Source organism: Eumetopias jubatus, unplaced genomic scaffold (assembly GCF_037043125.1).
Source record: "Eumetopias jubatus isolate StellerSeaLion01/CBP00866 unplaced genomic scaffold, mEumJub1_p1.0 scaffold_6, whole genome shotgun sequence".
Classification (NCBI taxonomy): Eukaryota; Metazoa; Chordata; class Mammalia; order Carnivora; family Otariidae; genus Eumetopias; species Eumetopias jubatus.
This window is the reverse complement of record NW_028274812.1, coordinates 72434750-72446732: the sequence shown is the minus strand read 5'-3', so window position 1 is coordinate 72446732 and position 11983 is coordinate 72434750.

Here is an 11983-nt window from a genome sequence, read left to right as displayed (position 1 = left end):
TCTACATTAGCTTTGATTGCTACTAATGAAATGAGGCTGCAATTGTGGTCATCATGAAAAGATTCTAAGTTCACATCCAGAACTACTCCTGCCAAGATACAGCCAGACCACCTGGCAGGACTCTGCTTTGCTGTAGCACACAGAGAATCCCTTGTGCAGACACTGCTACATAAATAACTAGTTGAGTCAATAGCTGATTTAGAAGGTATTTTCTAGACTTTCTTGTATAATGTTAAGATGGTTCTGTGCCGAGTTACCTGAGGCTATTTCCAAGGGAGTGGTTAGAAATTGTGGTAGTCTTTCCAAAGATGGCCACATAATTCCTTCTGTCCTACATGCAATTTTATAGTGTGGCTTTGCCCTCTTCCATCAAGACATGGAATTTATTTTCTTTCCTTTAAATCTGCCTGGATTTAGTGACGCACTTTGAATAACAGAATGTGGCAGAAATGACATTCTGGGAATTCTAGGCCTAGGCCTTAAGAGACCTTGCAGTTTTTGTTTTTACCCTCTTGGAGCCCAGAGCAACCATTTAAGGAAGTCTGCATACCCTCCTGATGAGGGAGCCCATGTCAAAAAAAGCCCTGGAGAATATGAGCTTACAAAGCCTTTCCTGGCCGTTCCAGCCACCCCAGTGGAGAGCCTACTAGGAGGCATTGCCGGGATGCCACTGTGGGCTCTCCTGCTCTTCTGAGCTGCTCCAGCCAACACCTTGGGAAGCACAGCTGGTTCCCCATTGTAGAATCATGAGCATATAAATGCTTTCTGTTGTTGCCAGCCACACATTTTTGAAGTGGCTCCTTACATAACAATAAATAATCAATACTGAAGTAAACTAGCATTATAATAATGCTAATAAGAATGACGAAGGTGGTAAGAATGACGAAGGTGATGATGATGATGGTGATGATGATAGTAATCAACATTTATATAGTACCTCATATTGTCACCAGCTAAACCCTAAGACCTGATCTTCACTGCCCACCTGCTTGTACTCACCGACCTTTGTCCCACAATTTTCCTTAAGCTTGTGTTTCTAGCTTATCTCTTAACTCAGGCAAATGGAAAGCAAAACTACCCATAAGCAATAGTGACTGCCCTGACAAGACCTCCAGCTGTCCCAGACCAGCCAGACCTGTTTGAGCTAAACCCCTGACTTGCACCTGTGCAGATGGACCATGGAGTAACCTTTAGAATAACTGATGATGGCCTTTATCTCAGTATAATACTAAAATCTCCACCCAAGGGGGAGCCTCAACCTCATATACATAACATACAATGTGCATATAGACATATTTCCTTAAGGCACATGTGTAACCTTATGCCCTCCTCTACATACAATGACAAGGCTTCCCTATCTAAATATTCATCCTAACCCTAAATAAAAGGAATCCATCCACCCTTGCTCAAGGAGTCACAGATTTGGAAGCCATTCCCCGTGATCTCCTTATTTGCTGCAAACAAAGTTTTCTTTGTGTGACAATTCAACCTGGTGCTATTTCTGACTCACCAGGGAGAGAACTCACGTTGGTTTGGTTACAATATGTGCTCTTCTAAATACTCTGTTTAAATTACTAATTAAATTTAATCAAACCCCAAACAACCCTATGAACTGGGTATTATAACTTATATTCATTTCAAAAGATGAGAAACTTGATGCACACATTGGTTACAAAGTCCAAAGTCACAAAGTAAGTGGTAGAGATGGGATTGACTGTATGAACACATCTCAGGTGTTCTTAGGGGCTAGACACCATCTCAGTTTCTTTTCATACATTATCCCTTTCAAGTCTCATGACAACCTGACTTATGACATAGGTATTCCTCTACTTTATAGATGAGTAAACTAGGACTCAGAATCTGGTAAGTGAGAGCACCAGCTTTTAAATCCAATGTAGCTGACTCCAAAGTCTAATTTCTTTTTACTCTATAAGGTAGAGCCCCTCCACAAACATTCATTTGGTTATTTAAAATCATGACCAGGATGTTTTCTTGAAAACCTTTATGAATGTTAGATATGTAACAAAGCAAGGATGTCCACTCTCCCTACTCCTGTGCAATATTGTATTATAGGTCTTGGCAATAGGCAAAAAAAAAGAAATAAAAGTCACACAGATTATAAAGGAAGAAATAAAGCTGTCTCAATATGATTTCCTGTATAAAAAATTCCCAAATAATCTGAAAAATAGGCCAATAGAGTAAGTGACTTTAACAAGGCTGTGGGATACAATGTCATTATGCAAAAATCAATCATATTGTCATATGCTACCCATAAAAGAAATTGAAATTAAAAAGTATCAGTTACAACGGCACCAAAAAGATGATTTAGGAACAAATCTAGTAAAATATATGAAATAACTGTGTGCAAAACTAAAAACACTAATGAAAAAAATTAGGAGATATATCATGTTCATGGATTGGAAGACTCAATATTGTTAAGATATCAATTCTCTCCAAATTGATATATAGATTAATTGCAATTTCAACCAAAACCTTAGCAGGATTTAAAAAAAAACTTTTATTGAGGTGAAATTCACACAACATAAAATTAACCATTTTAAAGTGAACAATTCAATGACATTTAGTATACTCTCAGTGCTGTGCAACCATCACCTCTATCTAGTTTCAAAACATTTCCATCATCCCCAAAGAAGACTGCATATCTGTTAAGCAGTCACTCCCCTTTCCCCCACCTTTTTTCCTCAGCCCCTGACAACCACCAATCTGCTGTCTCTTTGGACTTGTCTATTCTGGACATTCATGTAAGTGGAATCATACAATATATGGTCTTTTATGTCTGCTTTTTTTCACTTAGTATGTTTTCAAGGTCCATCCACATTGTAGCATGTATCAGAGCTTCATTTCTTTTATGGCTGAACAATATTCCATTGAATGGATAGATCATATTTTGTTTATTCATTTGTCAGTTGATAGGCATTTGGGCTGCTGCCCCATCTTGGCCATTATGAAGAGTGCTGCACCAAATGTGTGTATGCAGACTTGTTTGAGTCCCTGTTTTCAGTTGTTTTGGGTCAGATGAGTTTTGCAAGCTTTCAATGCACCTTCCACAGTTTTTCTGTTCCCTTCATGTTTTACTTCTCCTTGTACTTCTGTCTAACAGACCTGGACCTAGGACCATGGGAAGTTGGTTCTACTACAGAGTTCTGGGTACAAGTGCTGTGGGGGATAATTTTTTCTTTATAACTATCTGGACCAATCAGGATTATTGACTACCAATCCCAGAATCAGACTCTAGCTATTTTTTTTAAATTTTTTTATTGTTATGTTAATCACCATACATTACATCATTAGTTTTTGATGTAGTGTTCCATGATTCTTTCTTTGTGCATAATACCCAGTGCTCCACGCAGAATGTGCCCTCTTTAATACCCATCACCAGGCTAACCCATCCCCCCACCCCCCACCCCTCCAGAACCCTCAGTTTGTTTTTCAGAGTCCATCATCTCTCATGGTTCGTCTCCCCCTCTGATTCCCCCCCTTCATTCGTCCCCTCCTGCTATCTTATTTTTTTTTTCTCTTAACATATATTGCATTATTTGTTTCAGAGGTACAGATCTGTGATTCAACAGTCTTGCACACTTCACAGTGCTCACCATAGCACATACCCTCCCCAATGACTATCACCCAGCCACCCCCTCCCTCCCACCCCCCCACCACTCCAGCAACCCTCAGTTTGTTTCCTGAGATTAAGAATTCCTCATATCAGTGAGGTCATATGATACATGTCTTTCACTGATTGACTTATTTCACTCAGCATAACACCCTCCAGTTCCATCCACATTGTTGCAAATGGCAAGATCTCATTCCTTTTGATGGCTGCATAATATTCCATTGTGTATATATAACACATCTTCTTTATCCATTCATCTGTCGATGGACACCTTGGCTCTTTCCACAGTTTGGCTATTGTGGACATTGCTGCTATAAACATTGGGGTGCACGTACCCCTTCGGATCCCTACATTTGTATCTTTGGGGTAAATACCCAGTAGTGCAATTGCTGGATCATATGGTAGCTCTATTTTCAACTTTTTGAGGAACCTCCATACTGTTTTCCAGAGTGGTTGCAGCAGCTTGCATTCCCACCAACAGTGTAGGAGGGTTCCCCTTTCTCCGCATCCCCACCAACATCTGTCATTTCCTGACTTGTTAATTTTAGCCATTCTGACTGGTGTGAGGTGGTATCTCATTGAGGTTTTGATTTGAATTTCCCTGATGCTGAGCGATGTTGAGCACTTTTTCATGTGTCTGTTGGCCATTTAGATGTCTTCTTTGGAAAAATGTCTGTTCATGTCTTCTGCCCATTTCTTGATTGGATTATTTGTTCTTTGGGAGTTGAGTTTGATAAGTTCTTTATAGATTTTGGATACTAGCCCTGTATCTGATATGTCATTTGCAAATATTTTCTCCCATTCTGTCGGTTGTCTTTTGGTTTTGTGGACTGTTTCTTTTGCTGTGCAAAAGCTTTTTATCTTGATGAAGTCCCAATAGTTCATTTTTGCCCTGGCTTCCCTTGCCTTTGGCGATGTTTCTAGGAAGAAGTTGCTGCGGCTGAGGTTGAAGAGGTTGCTGCCTGTGTTCTCCTTTAGGATTTTGATGGACTCCTCTCTCACATCTATGTCTTTCAACCATTTGGAGTCTATTTTTCTGTGTGGTGTAAGGAAATGGTCCAGTTTCATTCTTCTGAATGTGGTTGTCCAATTTTCCCAACACCATTTGTTGAAGAGACTGTCTTTTTTCCATTGGACATTCTTTCCTGCTTTGTCAAAGATGAGTTGACCATAGAGTTGAGGGTCCATTTCTGGGCTCTCGATTCTGTTCCATTGATCTATGTGTCTGTTTTTGTGCCAGTACCATACTGTCTTGATGATGACAGCTTTGTAATAGAGCTGGAAGTCTGGAATTGTGATGCCGTCAGCTTTGCTTTTGTTTTTCAACAGTCCTCTGGCTATTCGGGGTCTTTTCTGGTTCCATACAAACTTAGGATTATTTGTTCCATTTCTTTGAAAAAAGTGGATGGTATTTTGACGGGGATTCCATTGAATGTGTACATTGCTCTAGGTAGCATTGACATCTTCACAATGTTTGTTCTTCCAATCCATGAGCATGGAACGTTTTTCCATTTCCTTGTGTCTTCTTCAATTTCTTTCATGAGAATTTTATAGTTTTCTGAGTACGGATCCTTTGCCTCTTTGGTTAGATTTATTCCTAGGTATGTTATGGTTTTGGGTGCAATTGTAAATGGGATCGACTCCTTAATTTCTCTCTCTTCTGTCTTGTTGGTGTATAGGAATGCCACTGATTTCTGTGCATTGATTTTATATCCTGCCACTTTACTGAATTCCCGTATGAGTTCTAGCAGTTTTGGGGTGGAGTCTTTTGGATTGTCCACATTAAGTATCATATCATCTGCAAAGAGTGAGAGTTTGACTTCCTCCTTGCCGATTTGGATGCCTTTGATTTCTTTTTGTTGTCTGATTGCTGTGGCTAGGGCTTCTAATACTATGTTGAATAGCAGTGGTGAGAGTGGACATCCCTGCCGCGTTCCTGACCTTGGGGGGAAAGCTCTCAGTTTTTCCCCAGTGAGAATGATATTCACTGTAGGTTTTTCATAGATGGCTTTTATGATATTGAGGTAGGTACCCTCTATCCCTATACTCTGAAGAGTTTTGATCAAGAAAGGATGCTGTACTTTGACAAATGCTTTCTCTGCATCTATTGAGAGGATCATATGATTCTTGTTCTTTCTTTTGTTAATATATTGTATCACGTTGATTGATTTGTAAATGTTGAACCAACCTTGTAGCCCAGGGATAAATCCCACTTGGTCATGGTGAATAATCCTTTTAATGTACTGTTGGATCCTATTGGCTAGTATTTTGGTGAGAATTTTTGCATCCATATTCATCAAGGATATTGGTCTGTAATTCTCCTTTTTGATGGGGTCTTTGTCTGGTTTGGGAATCAAGGTAATGGTGGGCTCATAAAATGAGTTTGGAAGTTTTCCTTCCATTTCTATTTTTTGGAACAGTTTCAGGAGAATAGGTATTAATTTGTCTTTAAATGTTTGATAGAATTCCCCTGGGAAGCCATCTGGCCCTGGGCTTTTGTTTGTTGGGAGATTTTTGATGACTGCTTCAATTTCCTTAGTGGCTATAGGTCCGTTCAGGTTTTCTCTTTCTTCCTGCTTCAATTTTGGTAGTTGGTACCTCTCTAGGAATGAATCTATTTCTTCCAGGCTATCTAATTTGCTGGCAAAGAGTTGCCAATAATATGTTCTTATAATTGTTTGTATTTCCTTGGTGTTTGTTGTGTCTCTCCTCTTTCATTCATGATTTTGTTGATTTGGGTCATTTCTCTTTTCTTTTTGATAAGTCTGGCCAGGGGTTTATCAATCTTGTTAATTCTTTCAAAGAACCAGCTCCTAGTTTCGTTGATCTGTTCTACTGTTCTTTTGGTTTCTATTTCATTGATTTCTGCTCTGATCTTTATTATTACTCTTCTCCTGCTGGGTTTAGGCTTTATTTGCTGTTTTTTCTCCAGTTCCTTTAGGTATAGGGTTAGGTTGTGTATTTGAGACCTTTCTTGTTTCTTGAGAAAGGCTTGTATTGCTATATACTTTCCTCTCAGGACTGCCTTTGCTGCATCCCAAAGATTTTGAATAGTTGTGTTTTCATTTTCATTGGTTTCCATGAATTTTTTTAAATTCTTCTCTAATTTCCTGTTTGACCCATTCATTCTTTGGTAGGATGCTCTTTAGCCTCCATGTATTTGAGTTCTTTCTGACTTTCCACTTGTGATTGAGTTCTAGTTTCAAAGCATTGTGGTCTGAAAATATGCAGGGAATAATCCCAATCTTTTGGTACCGGTTGAGACCTGATTTGTGACCTAGGATGTGATCTATTCTGGAGAATGTTCCATGGGCACTAGAGAAGAATGTGTATTCCGTTGCTTTGGGATGGAATGTTCTGAATATGTCTGTGAAGTCCATTTGTTCCAGTGTGTCATTTAAAGTCTTTATTTCCTTGTTGATCTTTTGCTTAGATGATCTGTCCATTTCAGTCAGGGGGATGTTAAAGTCCCCCGGTATTATTGTATTGTTGTCAATGTGTTTCTTTGCTTTTGTTATTAATTGCCTTATATAATTGGCTGCTCCCATGTTAGGGGCATAGATATTTACAATTGTTAGATCTTCTTGTTGGATAGACCCTTTAAGTAGGATATAGTGTCCTTCCTCATCTCTTATTACAGTCTTTGTTTTAAAACCTAATTTGTCTGATATAAGGATTGCCACCTCAGCTTTCTTGAGGTGGCAATCCTTTCTTTACCATGCCCATTAGCATAGTAAATGGTTTTCCACCCCTTCACTTTCAATGTGAGGGTGTCTTTGGGTCTAAAATGAGTCTCTTGCAGACAGCATATGGATGGGTCTTGTTTTTTAATCCAATCTGATAGACTATGTCTTTTGATTGGGTCATTGAGCCCATTTATATCAGGGTAACTATTGAAAGATATGAATTTAGTACCATTGTATTGCCTGTAAAGTGACTGTTACTGTATATTGTCTGTATTCCTTTCAGGTCTATGCTGCTTTTAGGCTCTCTCTTTGCTTAGAGGACCCCTTTCCATATTTCTTGTAGGGCTGGTTTCCTGTTTGCAAATTCCTTTAGTTTTTGTTTGTCCTGGAAGATTTTTATCTCTCCTTCTATTTTCAATGACAGCCTAGCTGGATATAGTATTCTTGGCTGCATATTTTTCTCGTTTAGTGCTCTGAATATATCATGCCAGTCCTTTCTGGCCTGCCAGGTCTCTGTGGATAGGTCTGTTGCCAATCTAATGTTTCTACCATTATAGGTTACATATCTCTTCTCCCGAGCTGCTTTCAGGATTTTCTCTTTGTCTCTGAGACTCGTAAGTTTTACTATTAGATGTCGGGGTGTTGACATATTTTCATTGATTTTGAGAGGGGTTCTGTGTGCCTTCTGGATTTTTATACCTGTTTCCTTCCCCACATTAGGGAAGTTCTCTGCTATAATTTGCTCCAATATACCTTCTGCCCCTCTCTCTCTTTCTTCTTCTTCTGGGATCCCAATTATTCTAATGTTGTTTCATCTTATCGTATTCCTTATCTCTGGAATTCCGCCCTCGTGATCCAGCAGTTGTTTATCTCTCTTTTTCTCAACTTCGTTATTTTCCATGATTTGGTCTTCTATATCGCTGATTCTCTCTTCTGCCTCATTTATCCTAGCAGTTAGTGCCCCCATTTTTGATTGCATCTCATTAATAGCCTTTTTGATTTCGACTTGGTTAGATTTTAATTCTTCTATTTCTCCAGAAAGGGTTTCTCTAATACCTTCCATGCTTTTTTCAAGCCCAGCTAGTATCTTTAAAGTCATGATTCTGAACTCTAGGTCTGACATCGCACTAATGTCTGTATTGAGTAGGTCCCTGGCAGACGGTACTACCTCTTGTTCTTTTTGTTGAGGTGATTTTTTTCATCTTGTCATTTTGTCCAGAGGAGAATAGATGAATGAGAGTACAAAATGCTAACAGGTTAAGAATGTCCCCAGCAAATATACTCTAATCAAATCAGAAAAGACCTGAAACAAGGGGAAAAGAAAGGGAAAGAAAGAAAAAATAAAGAGAAAAAAAGAAAAAAGAAAAAGATAAAAACAAACAAAAACAGAACAAAACAAAAAAAAACAGAATATGATCAAATATGATCAGGCTGGTGCATAGATCAGTGCCACACACTAGATTTTGGGTGTATTTTAGTCTGTTAGAAGAAAGTGCCTCCTAAAATTTTAAAGAAAGAAAGACTTATATATGTACAAAATAAGGGTTGATTTGATGAAGGGATGGAATATGACTGTAAAGATGAAAAGTATAAAAAATTTTAAAAAGAATTGATAAGAAGATGTTTGAAAAAAAAGAAGAGGATTAAAAAAAGGAAAAAAGAAAGAAAAAAAAGGGGGGGAGAAATGTGATCAGGAGGAGACTAGAACAAAGCCATACACTAGATATTTAGGGTATATTTTGATATGTTAGAAGAAACTGTATCTCAAAATTTTAAAGAGAGAACAACTTATATATATATCTGCCAAAAATAAGGGTAACTACTGTGAAGGGATAGAATGTGGCTCTAAAAATGAAAAATAAAAATGTTTTTTAAAAAAAGGGATTGATAAGGTGTTGGTTGAAAAAAGGAAAAAGAAAAATTCCAAAAAAAAAACCAGTTAAAAAAAAATTAACTTTGAAAGACTAATGAATCATGGTAAAAAAGCCATGAATTCTATGTGCAGTATTCCACTAGCGCTGGAGTTCTGCCGTTCTCATTGATTGGTAAACTTGGTCTTGGCTGGCTGTTCGTGCTGATCTTCTGGGGGAGGGGCCTGTTGCCGTGGTTCTCAAATGTCTTTGCCGGAGGCGGAAATGCCCCGCCCTTGTCGGTCTGGGCTAAGCAATCTGCTTGGGTTTGCTCTCGGGAGCTTTTGTTCCCTGCAAGCTTTCCGTACAGCTTTAGAGGACAGCAGTGAAAATGGCGGCCTCCCAATCTCCCCCCCCACCTGAGAATTTGGGGCCCCGCTCCTCAGTGCGCCCCCAGAGAAAAGCAGTTATCACTCCCGTCTCCCCGGTCTCCGGCCGCACTCCGTGCTCACCCGGCCTGTGACCAAGCGTTTCTATCTCTGGCACCTGACCCCGTGTGGAGTCTCCAAACCCAGCAGATCCCTGTGGTGCGCTCCCGAGCCACACCTCCCGGGGGAGGAAGGGGAGTCTCCCCCGATCTGCCGCTTGTTGGGTCCCTGCTGGAGGAGCAGTGGCCCGACTGGGCCGCGGATCACAGTTTATGGCAACCCCGAGCTGAGAGCCCGCGCCTCGGCTCCGTCTCTGCAGCCGGCTTCCCCGCTCCGATACCTGGGAGCTCTGCCGCACTCAGGCACCCCCGGTCTTTCTGTGACCCCGAGGGTCCCGAGACCACACTGTCCCACGAGGTTTCCACCCCCCGCTTAGCCACTGCAGCAACGTCCCTCAGCGGAGCCGACTTCTAAAAGGTCCGATTTTGTGCTCCACGGCTCTAGCACTTGCCAGAAGCGGCTGACAGAGGCCCCCTCCCCCGCCATCTATCCTCCCGAATATCGCCTCAGATTCACTTCTCCGCACGTCCTACCTTCCAGTAAGTGGTCGCTTCTGTGTTCAGAGAGTTGTTGCTACTGTCCTCTTCGATCTCCTCTTGAGTTCGTAGGTGTTCAGAATGGTTTGATCCCTGTCCAGCTGAATTCCTCAGACCAGACGAAATCCAAGTCTCCTACTCCTCCACCATCTTGCTCCGCCCCCCCCAGACTCTAGCTAATTTAAGCAGAAATAATTCAGTGAGATAATCTTGTACCTCATAGAATTCACAGGAATGTGGACCATCGGCCTTGAGAATGTGTGGGAATTGGGGGAGAGTGGACATGCAGGGACATCCTAGCACACTTTAGGAAGAGTTGGGTCAGCAGGCAGCCCTTAGCCTCCAGACTTTGGACAGTGGCTACAGCCATCACTGAGGTGAGGCACGCTGTTTTAGCTCCCTGCAGACACACACAGACACATAGAGAAAGACACACACACACACACACACACACACACACACACACACACACACACACACACACACTACTCTCCTGCGCAGAGGCAGAGCTCTTCATGTCAGCCTGAATTATAACTGTTTGGAAAGTCCAACTGAAGGCTTGAGAATAGCTCTTTCCTCTGGTCCTACATGGGTTGGAACAGATCCCTTCTCATAGAACCACTTTCCTGTGTCTTTTCTGTATAGACCTGTCCTATCTCCTTGTCTGGAAGAAAACAGGATGCCTTCTCAAAGAAGCTGAAGTAGTGCTGCTCAAACTACCAGTTTTAACAGACCAGTGGTGCTTTTTTCTAATTCACTTTTGGTTTCTTTCTGGAGGCTATGAGAAGAAACTTCCCCCTCTCAGTTCATACTTTTTTTTATTGGTTGTTTTTATTATTGAGATATAACTGACATATGATGTGTAAATTTAGGGTGTGTAATTTAAGGTTTGGTACATTTATATATTGAAATACTTTTAAATTTAAATTCAGTTAGCCAACGTAGACTACATACTTAGTTTCAGATGTAGTGTTCAATAATTTATCAGTTGTGTATAACACCCAGTGCTCATCACATTACGTGCCCTCTGTAATGCCTACTGTGGCTTTAGCTAGCACCTCTATCGTGTCACATAATTATAATTTCTTTTTTGTGATAAAAACAATTAAGATCGAATTTTTTTAGCAACTTTGAAGTTTATAATACAGAATTGTTGCTTATAATCACTATGCTGTGCATTGGATATCCAGAACTTATTTACTTATTAGTTGCAAGTTTGTAACCTTAAACATCTCTCCAATCCCCCCCCACCACCCCCAGGCCTTGGTAACCACCATTCTACTTTCTGTTTTTACAACTTAGGCCTTTTTAGATTTTCATATAAGTGATATACAGTATTTGTCTTTGTCTGACTTACCTCACTTAGCATATTGCCCTCAAGAGCCATCCATGTTGTAGCAAATGGCAGGGTTTCCTTCTTCCTCATGGATGAATAATATTCCATTGTGTGTGTATGCATGTGTATGTGTGCATACACGTGTGTGTGTGTATTACATCTTCTTTATCCATTCATATGTTGTCAGACATTTAGGTTGTTTCCATTATCTTGGCTAATGTGAATAATGCTGCAATGCCAGTGGGATTTTCTTTTTTTGTAGAAATCAACAAATTGATTCTAAAATTTGTATAGAAAGGCAAAGAAAGTAGAATGTTCAAAATGATTTCGAGTAAAAGACATAGAAACAGAAGACTCCCATTATCATATTTCAAGACTTACTAAAAAGTACAGTAATCAAAATAGTGTGGGATTACTAAAAAATGTATGTACATAATAGAGTCCAGAATATGACCT